At 38.0% G+C, this 16,290-nt stretch overlaps 1 pseudogene; it reads right to left on the bottom strand.

Moving 5' to 3' along the window:
- Nucleotides 1–16,290, bottom strand: part of LOC135330159 (gamma-2-syntrophin-like) — a 136,583-nt pseudogene that overhangs the window by 65,839 nt on the left and 54,454 nt on the right.

The following is a 16,290-nucleotide window of genomic DNA, read 5'->3' as shown; positions in this document are numbered from 1 at the left end:
CAAGCACTAACTGTACACATACACACACTTTATTAATGGATATATCTTTTTGCTACAAGTGCCAAGTATGAGGTACTTTTTGAAACTGCAAGATTAAAAGCAAGGAGTCATTTTGCAATGTTAATATTGCACCATTATAGTCTCAAAAATTATCTCTGAGATAACTCTTTCTTTAATAGCTATGCATCACGATCCTGCTTTAATGGTTAATGTGACTCCAGGTTAGCTTAATGCATCTGTATGTAATAACCTATTTTTATAATGGAACCAGCACAAAGTCACATCATTGTACAATTTTCTTAAATGTATAATCTTAACATATAGCTCCAATAAGGCACTTCATACAATTACTGTCAGACAGGACTTGATCTTATCAATAAAGCACATAAAATCAATTTCACAGCATTATATTCATCATCACCGAAAACTCTTTTTTCTGTCTGAAGAAGTCACCTGAAATTGCCTGTAAATCATTTCACATTAATAGGTTTTTCAAGTCTAACATCAAGAAAGTCAAAAAGTCATTCTTGGCCATATATTTTCCTAGGTTTATATTCCACATATCTGAAGGATTTAGCAAAATGGAAGTTAGTTCAGCAAAAGCTCATTTTCTCCATAACAAATCTCTGTCAGTTCAGTGCTGAGGTCTCAAAGCAATATCCTGAGTTCGGAAGTTTCAGCAGGTTTTCATCTGCAGTCATTTCTGTATGCCTTTAAATTGTATCAGCAAGAGGCATTTATAATGTCTTTATATTTCTGATGGCCATGGAAGCTGGCTGATTGTTGTTCATTTAATTAATCTTTCACATTTATTTTATAAAGCATTTAGATATTTAGATAGCATAGACACAGTTTGCTTATATATATCTAACCCAAGCACCAACTGTAGTAACTAACTATAACATTTTATGGATAGTTTCACGTATGCGAACACAAAAATCTATGTTTGGACTGATAGATGATTATAATTTACTGGAAATAATTTCTACATTCTTTATCAAAACATTTAAATAAAATAGTTGCCATTAAATTCTCCACTGAAGAGTCTGCTATTTGGGGACCACATAATAGGTCCATGAGTCAGTCAGATTCTTAAAATGGAACTATCCCATCTCTTCTGTTGACTGAACATATCAAATACATGAATTCCAAAGAGACTTCCAAATCTCTAAATCCAGGTTTTACTAGAATACAAAACATTACATTACAATAAATTATTTTTTTAAATGGAGAAAACTGACATCTGCTGCATGGTAAAACCTAGAATAAAAGGTGAAATAACAAATTTCCCTCCTACTACAGTGTCCTTACGGATTTGCTTTCCAGTTCAGCAGCTGTCTGTCATTTTCTGTGTCACAACAAACTCTACACAGCCTCTCTCAGTCTCTGTCACTTCCCAGACTTGACTTACAATCAAGTTCACAAGTCTTTTAGTATGCTCCCTGCTTATTACGCCTCACACACTCATGGACTATTCACTCATGGCCGCATTCAGCATTTTAGAAACTGCCCCTGTGTATGCTCAAATGCTTTCATGGAAGGTGCTGTTCTCTGATCTCCCAAGCAGCTCCACCTGCCTCCCTGCATGGCAGCCCAAAAGCAAACAAGTAGTCTTTTTTCCCTGCTCTCAGAACAAAACAAAACCCAAAAAGGCAGTAAATACACAACACACAATATACTAACATGAAGTAAAACTTCCACTATCTGCTACTATAGTCTTTGCCCAAGTAGATGAGACTCCAAATCTAACAGGGTAGGTACCAGTCTAACTCTGGAACAGTATTTCAAGAAAGACTATCTAAACAAAGTATATATGTAAAATAAAACATGTTCTGTAGGTAACTCCCCTTTCCATCACTACTGTACAATATCCTGATGGATACTCATGCCAGATACTATGTATTTGGTACGCTGGAGGTTTTCAGCATCCTTTCATTACCTAGCTCTCATCTTACCCCATCCAAATTGCAGTTAGACATCCAACCTATGAGAAACGTGAATGCAGGGCATGACAGGCTGTATCTGTTTAATGTGTTTATTCTCAGTTGTGCCATTTTTTATTCTTTTAAGAAAGCTGGGTTAGGAAGGATTCTCTGGTTGAGGAGAAGATTGATCTTTGCTTGAGCAACAGCTGAGTATACTCAGAGAAAGAAACTTGGCCTGCAAGGTGGGAAGGAGTCAGAGAAAGAGATCTAGCAACAATATAGGAGTTTGCAGTTCATGAAGAGAAACCGGGACACTCCTGAGGGTACCAGGAGGCAGAGAACCAGAACTCAGAGGTGAGGGAAAGGGTCACAGGGGACTTTGTGAAGTTAGTGGTAACTCAGGAAATCACTGAGTTAGATGAAACTAAATCTGAAAGCAAGAACTCATTTGCAGTTGTACAGGTGGGAGTTGTTAATAAATCTTTTTCATTTCTATTCTTTCTGATTGAATCACTGAGATTTTTCAACTTAAAAAGTTAGGCACTCTACTTTTTATTTTAATATGACCTGGATTATATTTTTAAGTTTAAAAATCTGAAACTTTCTAGACCTAGAAGGTCACCAGAGTGCCATCAACAGACAGCTGTTTATTTCAGTCAGTGAATTACACTAAACATCTAAGCAAAAAACAACAACAACAACAACAAAACAAGTAAAACAGGCTAGCAGAACCATGTAGTCAGCAAGGTTTTATTCTTTATAATACTACAGTTTGTCTTATCATCAAAATTGCTGTATTATACTGGGGATCTCTTGTATTAACAAATCTCATATATCTGACTTGCTAATTATGTTATAGACAACCTCCAATAGACAAAACTGAAAGAAGACCATTCCAGTCAAACCACAAAATAAAACCGAAGGAAAATCTTCTAGCAATTTTTAATTACACTACAAGCCTTGCAACTTCAGAATATTCTGGTAATTTTGCCTAACTATCAGAAAGAGAAATTTCTTAAGAGAGTCTGATTAACAATAAAATGCTCTGATGAATCTTATCAGTGAACCCTAGCAGTGAACCCTAGCTAAGAGGGCCCTACAAGGCCCTTAATGCTCTATTCAACTCTGGAATGGGTAATGAACTCAGTACCATCTACAGTAAAGAATTCCAATAACTAATCCACTAACAACTTCCTGACCCAGTCCCAAAAAGGGAAATTCCTCCTTTTTGTTTCAGGAACACAGATCTGTCCTCTGGCTTGCCCACAGTGACCTTAGAGCAAACCACAGGCTATGGGATGAGGAATCATCGTAGTCATGGAGCAAGGCAACCCAATGAGCAGACAGTTATTGATGCTACAAATCAAGTTTCCCCTTCAACATCACAAAACCTGTCTGGTAGAGGTTTCCCTCCACAGCCCACCACTCCTTAGTTGGCCTAATTTATTATCCTGCAGAAGATTCTGAACCCTGGTGCCCTGCCTCAGCGTAGGGTGACCACCAGGGCACATAGTTGTACATCTTGAAGAAGCTAACAGATCAGGAGCTCCTGGAATCCATGGAAAGGCAAAAGACATAGCTTCAGTTCTTACCAGCATTTTATTTCCAAATTCAAAACCAAAAAAAGGGCACCCAGTCAACAAGAGAAAATTAACTGTCCTACTTTCCCATATCTTCTTAATTTTATTAAGGAGAAAAAAATCCAACCCTCTTCCCACAAGAATCAAGGTCTTCTTGTCCTAATTTATATTAGTAGGTGCCATGGCTACATCCCTACAAACCAGCTATTGTGGATCCAGGGAGGGGTAGATTGTGCTACCATCAGCCCTAGCATCTAGAAGCACCTAGTCCTGTTCCCTTCACTCCTCCCCCAAGGCTGGAGCCATATGGAAGAGCATTTGGGGTCTCAGACCAAAGACTTACTGATTCAGCTACTGCTTTATCTTCTGTGAATCATTTCACAGGCTGGACTAGCTCTTCCTGATGGTTTCTGCTGGAGTAGGTCCAGCTGCTACCGCTGTTCCCCCTGAAGATAGCACTGTTAGCACCCTCGCACCTTCCAGTCCTACAAAATTATGCTGGGGCATGATAGATGAGGGATCTTTCCTCATCTATCTGTGCTCGAGGAACATGATCTCAATAGCATAAGCAGTCTGCTGTTGGAGGATTCACGGTGAGAGTTTTGAGGCAACCCATGAGAAGGTGAGGCAGCTGTTTACAGAGAGGCAAAGACAGCAAATTCATCAATCTCTACTTCTGTTTAGAGGTACACAATATATTGGTAGCCAGACCCAATCTGCCAAACACCCAGTGCTACTTACAGCACAAAGTTTGCAACTTTATATGTGGATGCATAAAGTGAATTCAGCGGGCACAGCTAAACTAGTAAGGAAAATAGTGTCAGTGCCTGTTCTTTGGCACTGAAACCAACTAGCATTGTCTGGCCATATGTATTTCTCTTAACCTCCAAAACAGGGTGGCTGGCCCATGTTAACTTCTGATCCAGGCCTGGTAGTTGTTTCAGAAAGAAATATTTGGTTTGGGCCAAGCTATGCCAAGTATCCTCTGATATTTTAACAATATTGCTGATCAAATTCCTGTGCCAAAGAATATTTGCTGACACCATGCTATTATGGACAATCAGAACACTCTAGTATGGTCCAGAAGTTCCAGGCAGCTGTGAAAGAGACAGAGATCTCTACCAATACTGGCATATCACCACTGGGTAGGACCTACCCCCAAATGAAGAAACAAGCAGTCCTTGTCTCATACTTAAGTGCCAATTAGTCAATACCCTTGCCTAAGCCCATGCCAAATCCTATATTATTGTTCATTACCCATGAAATGGGGAAGCAACCAGACAAAAGTGTTGAGAACTGTAGGCAGGTATTTCCCTGTTGTGACATCTTGTGCCTTTGCTAGCCCACTGCATGAGGTAGTGTAGGGAAGGAAGAACTCTGAAAAATAATCAGGGGAGGCAAATGTTATTCATGAGGATGTACTTACAAGAAATATTACAGTAAGAACACCGATTAATGGGAAGAGACAATATGATTGCATTCAAAAGGAAAACACCACAGTACTAAAACTGCCAATGCAGCAGCTAGTCTGATTGAATGCTTGGAGGTAGGGGACTATATGCCTGAGTCTTCTGGGATGCCAGGAAAGGCCAAGATACTTCAGTTATGCATGTATACACTTCAATCTTGCAAGCAGTGTGAGTTGGGATGTACTTTATTGCTTAGTATAAGTGTTAATTAGCCTGTTATACGTGTCACTGATGCTTCATGACTGGAATTCCCCTTTGTGCACAGGCTTCTGAAATTTCTTCCCAACATTGGGTGCTTTGTCCCACTTCTGCTCATCTCTATAATGTCAGTGTGTACCCCTAAAGCAATCTATTTTCCATGAGACTTTAGTTTCTTCCCAATCACCACTAAAATGAGTACTTGTATCAAGTCCAAAGATCATCTTGTTCATTGAGTTTGGTTTCAGCCTATACTGGATGGCTGCACAGACCATCCCAGAGACAAGCAGGTGAGCTCTGTGCTGATGTCCATGTCTAGTTCAAAAGGAGGATCATTTCTTCAGTTGCTCAGCTGCCTGATCATATTGAAAGAGTCCTTTTGTTGAGCCTGTAGTATAGGACTCCGGGCACGGGATCATGCACTGGAGTGGGTAGGATAGTATAATGCTTGCCAAAGATTTCTTCATGCTTGCTGTAAGAGAGGCAGGTCCGATAAACGCCCCAAATTAGCATTTTGTATCCAACATGTCTCTCTCAGTTTCTTTCAGTTAAGCATTGCTTCTCTGTTGTGCTTCTTGATAGTCTGTGACAGCGTGTTTAAAATAGCACTATGCTACTGACAGGAAAATTTGCCAAAGACAGTGGAGTAGCAACCCCCCTACTACCCATCACACATATGCACTACAGCTCTCTTGTTCCTTTTTCCCTTCACCCTCCTATACTGTTATGCAATGCCTGATGGTCCTCCTTGCAGCACAACATTGGTGCAGCAACAGAAACAAGACAGTCCAGGAGAAAGAACTTTTTCTTTGTTGTTCAGATGAGGGTGATATATGTATACAGAAAGACGTATGAGATTGTGAGGAAGAACAACATGCTGCAAACCCATTCATGACCTCTCGTGAGGACTGTAACTGAACCAGAATGATGAGCCCGTGGTGTTCAGAAAATCCGTAGTGGAACAGCTGTACTGCAGTAACAAAATGTGTGCACCAGCCTAGCACTCTACACCCTCCATACCTGGGCTTTCTCAGAAAGAACACTTAGGACATAGCCCACATCAAAAAATAGTGTGGAGACTGGCAAAGTAGGACTTCACACCCAAACTGAGAGTGTTCCAATGTAAATGAACTCTTCATGTAGATGTATATATTACCAAATTAGAGACTGAGTTCCAACTTCAGTCTGAATTCCCTGTCTCTATGAAAATTCTATCTTGTTTTCATGACACCTGTACTCTGGCTGTAGCCAAAAGCAAGACAGCAGGTTTGCTTGCTATGGAAATTTCGTCTGATCTTTGAATCCCAACGTCACTGACATGCCCAAGAATAGACTGGTATTCTACATGTTCATGCTACCAGGATTTTGATTGAAATTGCATCAGCGACATTCCTTGTAACCACAGAAGGACGGATGATGTATATGCATACAACACCACAGTTAAAGTAGTCTTCCTGTTTCAAGCAGCTCTTCCTTGAACAACAGTAACAAGGGCTAGATTCCAAATAGTGCTAGCTAGCTGCAGGCCCTGAAACAGGCCCTTTAAAATAGAATGATGGTTTTTGTAAGGTGAAAATTCCTACTTCAAATGTGGAGTGTTGATTTACCTACAGCAGTTTTGCACCCACATTTGCATTATCTGATCCACGGTTTGAAGTGTTAGGCTCTGTGATAAAAAGTTCCTCTGCACACGCACAAAGGTGCAGAGACAAAATGGCAGATGGAGGAACTCAAATAACACCAGGATACACTTCTAGATGGACTGTGTGTCTTTAAACCCAGGTTCTGGATTGTGTCTCTGAGTGTGTGTTCGTGATCATAAGGGGATCTGCATCAGCAACTGGAGTGTGGCTATGGGCCTCAGAGACTCATATGTCCATGAGCCAGCAACTGGGAAACTGGGGATCTAGGGGCAGTGACTGGACAAACTGAATGTCGAAGCCCAGCTACAGGAGGGATCCACATCATGCATTTGTATATATGTGCCCCACTACAGACCTGCCTCCTGATCAGCCAGAGAGGGGACCAAGATGAGGACACGGGTACTGCTTGTGTCTATGTGAGTGCTGAGTGTGTCTGTCCGTGTTAATCTGTGTGGCCAGTCATGTGTATATGTATATATATGTTGTATACATGTGTTTGTGTGGGCGCCTACTGGGAATGTATGCTCAGCCTTGCTATTGGATGAATTTAGGGACGCGGAGCTGTGACAGCCTCACCGCTATCACAGAATCACGGTATAGTTGAGTTCGGAAGGGACCTCTGGAGATCATCTAGCCCAACCCCCCTGCTCAAGCAAAATCACCTAGAGCACATTGCCCAGGACCCTGCCCAGATGGCTTTTGTGTATCTCCAAGGATAGAGACTCCACCTCTCTGGGCAACCTGTGCCAGTGCTCTGTCTCCCTCACAATAAAAAAGGTTTTCCTTACGTTCAGATGGAACTGCCTGTGTTTCAGTTTGTGCCTGTTGTCTCTTGTCCCATCACTGGGCAGCAGTGAAAAGAGTCTAGCCCCATCCTCTTTACACCCTCCCATCAGCTATTTATACACACTGATAAGATCCCCCCTCAGCCCTCTCTTTCCCAGGCTGAATAGTCCCACCTCTCTCAGCCTTTCCTCATATGAGAGATGCTCTAGTCTCTTAATCATCTTTGTAGCCCTTTGCTGGACTTGTTCCAGTAGCTCCATATCCTTCTTATGCTGGGGAGCCCACAACTGGACACAGTACTCCAAGTGTGGCCACCCCAGGGCTGAGTAGAGGGGAAAGATCACCTCCCTCGAACTGCTGGCAATGCAGCCCTTCCTAATGCAGCCCAGGATACTACTGGGCTACTGGATTTGGCCTCCCCCTAACAAAGTGGATGACCATTTATGCTCTGAGTGTTTTGTCTGGTATCTACAATAAGGAACAAGAGCAGGTACCACAATCTAGCCTCAATTTAGTGGCTAAGCAAATTAATATTGCCTGTAATATTAATAACAGCTATGAGACCTCTTCGCCTCTTGTTTAGATCATCCCCATTAAAGTCAACGCCTTTCTGAAGAGAAACAGAACTTATATACAGCTTATATAATGATCTTTACAAACCACAATCCAAGAAGTAGTTCATGCATCTCACTTATGATCAGAAATACAACAACTCTATTCAGAAGTTATTTTTATGTGGGATTAATTCTTTTATACAACTTGTATTTTCCTTTCCCATTCAGGAAATGTACAAGATGCAAAATGACTGAGTTCCACTTATGGAAACAGAATAAGCTTGATCTTGTACAATTTTATTCACATAATCAACTGAACATCACTAAGTCTTTTCTAGTTTCCAGTTTGGTCCTCATAATAACATGGGGCTAGAATATATCATGTTCTGTAATTCTTTACACTCTGATGAAAAACGGAGGGTCACCCAAGATAAGGCAGTGATTTATTTGATAGCACAAAACATAGCAAAAGGTACGTAGGGGAGGGGGAAATAGGAAGAATGGATACTGCTTCAGAGAAGCTAACTACCAGTTGAGGTGCAGAAGTGTGACCAAAAATGAAAAAAACAGATTAGTTTGTGCACATGATGTAAGGATCAAATAAAGCAAGAGTGGAAAGTTCTTCCTAGTGACTGTCAGTGATAACAAGGGACGTCACACAGTACTTGTCCTGAATCTATCAAGCCCCGTTTTAAAAATAGATGATTTCTTTTCCTATCAACACTTTCAGTGATGCTAGAGATTTATCCACAGATAGTTTATACCCTTTTGTTCTTATTTCAACATTCTCCTTTAGCTTAAATATTTGGTTTCCCTCCATGGCATTTGGTTTTATACAGATAGGAGGAGAAGGAAGAAGGAGCAGAGTGAAGTAGTGGGGAGCAGGGCTGGAGTAAGTGAGGAAGAGGACTCACTCAAAGTTCACTCCCTCTGTGAGGAGGCAGCAGGCTGTGGTGGGAAGAAGTTGCTGCTGCAGACAGTGCAGGGACACCCCACACTCAGCTGGTAGCCGGCACAGTTTTGACCTACTGGATCTTTGGCTCCCATTGTGCAGGGTGTCAAGGGTTGTGGTCCATGTGCTCAGACAGGGTGTGCAGACAGGGTGCTGGCAACAATGCCAAGAGGAGGGTGGATGCAGGTGTCAGTGGTGGTGGTGATCAAGTTCAGTAATCATAAGAGGCAGAAATATGACTGATCTAACATGACCTACTTTTAAACTTGAATTATATTTTGATCTAATCTTTATTTGTCTGATGTACTTTACAAAAATGGAATAAAATTAAGATTATTTTTCATCTTATTACAAGCAAACTGTTTAGATCACTCTTACCCTTCCCCCTCAACACCCCCCCCCCCCAGCTCTGTTAAATATAGAGCTACTGTAATTGCTTGCTCCAGGTATTTGCACAACTCCAGGTATTTGGTGATTTTTGTAAAAGGATCTGCTATATCATGTGTCAGTTTTTCAAAACTCTAAGACAAGGATCACCTAGATCAAAATGAGGATCACATTTTAAGCATAATAAAATATATAAATTGTGATCACTCATCCTGCTTTTACTCATGCATTCAATATTATTTTCCCTTATATAAACTGATGCAAAATTACTTTTAATTTCTGAACTGTATTTGTATTATTTACAGTTTACATGCAACTCTAATAGCGACCCTATTTTTTTGTTCTTTATGACTAGTACAATTTGTTAAAACTCTTTTGTAGGTCTTTCAGAATTTATGAAATGAAAAAGGCTAACTGTTATAGGAAGAGATAGAGATACCTGAGTTTGGAAGTAAAACTTTTTTTTTAAATATTATTTTTTTAACCTGTAGAAAGTACTGCTTTAAATGGTAGCTGTTCAGACCTACTGTCTATGTGCTTTATCTAAGTGCTACATTTTGTGCCTGTAACTTAACAAAGACTTAAATTCTGCTTATAGCTCCTTTGTGCCAAGAAGCTGCATTCTTCTATTGGTTTTAATTACAATAATTCAGCTTTTGTGTTCAAAGATTATGCATATCACACATTTTTGTAATATCAGAGTACTTGCTGCTTTTCTTACTCAGGGAATTAAGTGATTGTGAAATAGGTGGTGGTAAAATAACAATACTGAAATCTAGAACTATTAAATTCTGGATGCTTTCTTAACATGTTTAGTGCTTCAAAGTAAGTCCATTTCCAAGAATATATTACAGAAATCATGTAACATTTTTAAGTATAAAACGAATATAGGTACCATATGGTGTTACTCTATTTTTTAAATCTTTTTCTTGATTTTTTTTTTATTCTTTACAAAAGAACTCTAGAGGTGCAAAAGGGTGCAATTTCAAATGGCAAAAATGTGTGTTAAAGCATGTGAGGTTTATCATTTTCATGTTAAAGATGCTGAAGACTGATGGTATATTAGAACTTGATTCTTAATAAGGAATGCTGACAGATGCATCCAGTGATGAAATGATCCCATTTCTTATGGTATCTGGCAAACAGCAATGATGAATTGTGTATCCCACAATATTTTTCAGTAGTACTGTAATTTGCTTATTTTATGTAGTTTTATTTTTACGTAGGGCTGGGATACAGAATGCCTATGGCAAACTAGCACCTGGAAAAATGAAACAAAACTCATATCTTTCGCATCTAAGGTAAAAAATATTGCTAAATTATTTGCCTCGCAGTCAGATAGGAGGCTTGTTCTGCTATGACCAAATCCCCAGAAAAATATCCCAGGAAAGTTCTAAAGAGTAACTGAAAGTATACTATTTTATAACCTAGACAAACTATGAACACCAGGACTTCATTCTGCACTCAAATTAGCATTCTTGCTATTAATGTAAATTTTTTTCTCTTTCTGTTACTGCCTACCAACATAGCAGCAGCTAATTTTCTAAAATACATGGTAAGTCTTAACTAATGAAAGCTCCTATATTAAACCCTTCAATAAATGCTACTAAAAAAAGGGTTCAACTACTTCTTTCAGCTCCTGCTTGGGCTCTTTGATGCATGCAGCCATTCTGCAGCTATCTATTCACCGTAAGAGGTATTTACTGTCCACATAGTGGACACAATTAAAGTGCTGTTTTGGCACTGATCTGGGACAATGACAAGAGAACTCTGAGAACTACCAAGATGAAGTTCTGAAAATAAAATCTTCAGAAGCTTGTTATCTTTTTTTCTCTGTGTAGTCCTCGAAATACACTAAAAAGCTTTAACTAAACAGAGACCTGTTGAATGTTTCATGGTTAAAGAGTTCCTCCACAAAATCTTATTTAAATGCAATTGCAATTTCTCTTATGTCTGAAAATCCCATTTTGTTTAAAGTTCACTTATAAAACCTTTGGCAAGCTCCATGCTCGCTCTGTCTGACTGAAAAAGTAAACCTTCTAATAATGGGAATACCTAGCAGGGAGAGTTTGGAATTATTTCAGCAGGGGTTCCAGGAATGCAGCTCCCCTTCATTAATACACTCAGGGCGGAAGGATTCTGCCCACATTGTTTCTTTATGTCTTTGTGTAACTGGAGATAACCTATTAGCCTGGAGCACACTCCAATCTTATCAGTCACTCAGTATTTGGCCATTTATTTCATGACCCCTATAATCCATTTAGAGAAATAAAACTAACAGCAACATATACGGAAAAGAATAAGGCATCACAAATTAAATAAATTACATTTCATACACAGAAACTAGTCATAGAAAAGACGACAGACAAAAACCTCTACATTTCTTCTTCAATATCCAGTAACAACTTAGATCAGTGATGGAAATCAGCTAGAGTAAGAAAATACCAAAGGTTTTGGCTTTATTGTTTTTAAATGCTATTTTTTGGGGGTGGGCGGAACGATGTAAGCAGAAAATTCAGAAAATGCCAAAACTATCTTCAAAAGATTAAATGCATTTCACACAAAGACTTTGAAAAAAAGGGGAGACTCAATGGATCCTCCTAAGTCATTTCACAGCACAGCCTTGCCAAGTTGTTCTAGGTAATCTCCATCATTTTTCCCTTCCTCTCTCTTCAGCTCTCATGAGCAGAAAGGATATGGAGAAGGGAAGTAGGAGGGTCAAGGCTATGAAAGTACATACCTTAATTCTGTTTGCTCTACAAGCTTTGATTAATTAAGTTTTTGTTTAAAAAAAGAGAGAGAGACAGACAGAGAGAAGGGAGCCACTTTAGCTCTCGGTTAGTCAATTGTATATTGTAAGTTTTTATATTTTTTCTCTTTTTCTTTAACAGCTACTTAACTGACATCAATGAAGGCACTAACAAAAGCCCTAACAAAAACTCACTGAGGCAGATTTTCAACTTTTTCTATTGCTCTTCTTTTTCTTCCCTCGCTGACATTTTCCTGAGACTTATTTGCAGTCTCTCTGGAACAGAGTTTGATTATCCTATTCCATATTTCTTTAGGTTTCCCATGACAAAACATACAACCTCACAAAAATGTACACACACTTCTTCTCTACATGTTCAATATAATCTTTACAGAGATTCGTTTATTTCCACTCTACTGCATCTGCATTACTTGAACACATGCCAATTTCAGGAAATACAGACTGTGAATTGCAACAAAATGTTCAGGTGATTTAACACAATACTGCTAAGTTTCTGTGCAATAACACATACTTTTTTGACTTGCATTAATATAGTAGGATTTAATTCCAACAAAACTTTGCAATAATGTATATACAATATTTCAGAAAATGTGTACAATTTTATTGTCTCTTTTTACTGGTAATAATTCATTTAAAAATGGTTCTTAAAAGCATCCACCTCTTCTTTCAGTACATCAAAAAAAAAAAAAAAAAAAGAGGAGGAAGAGATTGCTTTTGTTAGAACATCTGAGCAAGGCAGCAACATCTATATGGAAGTAAATGGATATGTAAGACCATCTTAGGAATCACCACATCCTTTCTTCTTTTTTTTTTTCTTAATACTTATTTGATCAGTTTCTGACTGAATTTCATTTGGGAAAGGAGACATGGGAGGAAAAGGGATAGGGAATACAGAATCACAATCTCATTTAGATGGAAACCATTTATAACATCACTTCTAAACTCTCCATACAAAAGAGCAAATTAATTTACTACAATTAAGATGTCTAAAAATAATTTTGCAAAGTACTGATAAAATGGGAGAGCCACACAGCTGAAACGAAGAACCAGTGCCACAACATCCAAAGGCATCAGATAATCTACATGTGACCTGAGAAACTCTTAGCTACTGGTTCTTCTGGACTTGGAGGAATTACCTCCCAGTATTATCTGAATATTTCTTATATTTTGATAGAAGTCTGAAATTGCAGTATAAAAGCCTAACTATTAAAGTGAAATGTACAGTGTAAAATGCTCATCTTGGCAGCATTAAGATAGATATTCCAAGAAATGAAAGAGGTGCGCAGTCTTCATATGTAGTAAAATATTTGTCTTAGCCTTCATTTATTTGATCAAACTCTCATACTATACTTGCCATATCTCAATTAACATGTTGCTGACATCGTAACATTTTCTCTGTTGGGCAAAAGAACATGTTTAAAATGAAAAGCTCCCCACAGGAGAAACTGTAAAGCTTTGAAGAATAACCTGAAGATAACAGGTCAGTGTCAGTCTCAAGTCAGAAATACATGTACATCTGCAAGTGTATCTATATATTTTAATGTAGCAAGTACATGTTCAATCTAACAAAACAAAAAGCATTTCACTTGCAGTTGTAATCTGTACTGCTCATTATTTCCTGCAGGAATCTTTAGGTATCTAACCCTCTATTGGTATTGAATGAAAACTTTACTTTTATTTTCTCCAAATTTCACATGGCTGCTGCCTCAAATATAGCTGAATTATGTATTAAAATTTAACAGGTAGTTAAATCTACAGAAAATAACACTGTAGTTTTCACAGTGCAAATAAATTAATATCTTAAATTGTTTAAGGTAGCAGCAGATTTTAATAAATGACTTTAATAACTGGATATGTCAATAAAAAATTACTTATTAATATGATTATGAGGCACTGCTACACAGTAAAATTAGTAAATGAATGGTTTATCATAAAAATGTTTTTATTATTTCACATACATATCAAAAGATGAATTTATCAATTTGTGAAGGTATTTGATAATTCTCTTTCTCCTATTTTACTGATTTTATTAATTTATCACTACAATTCTACTTATATGGTTTTTATTATGTTACAAACTTCGATGTGAAGTATCTGCTAAGCAGTTGACCACCATGCACGTTTTTAGGCATGTATCTAATTCTTTCTAGTCAGCCTTTTTCTTTCTGATGTTACGTAGATACAAACTCAAGGATATAGTCTATGTTCCACTTGTAATAGAACTTAAGAAGACTCTGTGCAAAGAACTAATAATAATTTACAAAGAATGAATGATGAAATAAGGGATGAGTGAAACGAAAATTTCAATATCTTAAGGAAGAAGAGCAATTTTCAAGTTTTCCCTTGTGTCCTTAATGAATCAACCTATTCAAGTCCAAGTCCATCACCCTCTGCCAGACAAGCCAATAATATATTAAACTATTACAAAAAATAGCTGGAAGAGTTCAAAGATCTGGCAAAGACGCTTGATGACTACTGACTAAAAGCAGTTGAAATTCTGAAAATCTAAAACAACCCCATTGAATGGATTCTCTGTTTTAAAGAAGTACTTCTTATTTATTGATTCACTTCTGTGACATTACTCACATACTTAAAATACGAAATATTTCTAAGTATTTTCCTGGACTGGTGAGCAAGATTTCAATTAAATTACCATTTGTGTGAAATACCAAAATTATATTAAAACTCACTAATTTACTATGAAAACATATGAAGAAAAAATGTTGCGTAGTACCTTGTGCTTCTTTTTATATTCTTAGATGCTCAGTTTTGTCTTTTCTAGTTAATGGGAAAAAAAGTTTACTGTCTTGAAATGGGATTCAGTTCAATGAAACTTACATCTTAACTAGTCATGTAGGTTTTTGTTTATGGTGAATACAAATAGGCATTTCTAGTGAACAATTCATTCCACTCTAGGGTAGCGCTCACTTTGGGGACAGTGCGATGTGTCCCCGACCAAAACCAGACAAATCTCAGTAAAATCTTTCTGCACCGTGTTTCTCTTCTCCACTAGGCACAGAGAGCACACATGCTAACACCTAGCCCACACCACACAACACCAGAACAGGAACTGTACTGTGCAATAGCCGTTTAGCACGGATTTCCCTGGGTTTCCCCCAAAGTCACAGAGAACATCATAGACCACTTGGGCTGTTCACAAAAAGTGGTGTGTCAAAGAAAGATGAACCTGATAACCCAGCTGTCTGGCAATTCGTACATAAGATGAGCGGCAAGAATTTATTGTCTGTGTGCTCAAATGCTACTTTGTAAGATTAAGTAGAACAAAGTAGATGATTTTTTAAAAAAAAACAAATTTAGTAAACCTGTTACAGAGTTCCTGCACATTCGTATACCTGTGCAGTAGTACTCTGTGGGATATCCCTTACTATTCCTAACCCTGCAGAAACAAGCTTGTGGCACTTGGAAGGCCACTTAGAAGAAAGTTAAAAGGCCCTCTGCATGGTAATGGTCTTTTTATTTTTTTTTCCCCCAAAATATAAACAAATAACTCTTTTGCTATTATTATTTATTTTTTGATTTGTACAATACTGTTCTCTTAAATCTCTGTTGCATTATACACTTGCAGGCACACACACAAACCCATACAGAATTTTACGTTGAGATCTTCATTAACTAGAAAGGATTAGACTCACCACTGTTACATAATATGACAGACACATAATGTTTGAAGATATGGACATATAACTTAAGTATATGGAACTCCTGACCATTTTGGATAAATGTGCATCTTTCCAAATAATATGATTTAATTAAAGGAAATATTTATTGATTTGACTTCAGTAGAACTTGCTAAGCAGTATTCACACAAGCACACAGACAGTCACGCATGCGCGCACACTGATGTCTGTGGATTTGTCTGCCACAAGTACTGTACAATGGTTTCAGCATAAAAAGAAATATTAATTTTGCTTTGGACAGTTTGGAAATACAGCATTGAGCTACTGTCATTTTAAGAGAAAATTATGCTTTTTTCAATGCAGTAAAATGACAAAAATAGAAAACAAT

The sequence above is a fragment of the Dromaius novaehollandiae genome, chromosome 16 (genome assembly GCF_036370855.1).
Source record: "Dromaius novaehollandiae isolate bDroNov1 chromosome 16, bDroNov1.hap1, whole genome shotgun sequence".
Taxonomy (NCBI): domain Eukaryota; kingdom Metazoa; phylum Chordata; class Aves; order Casuariiformes; family Dromaiidae; genus Dromaius; species Dromaius novaehollandiae.
Note: the sequence above shows the minus strand (reverse complement) of the source record. Positions and strands in the feature narration are given on the sequence as shown.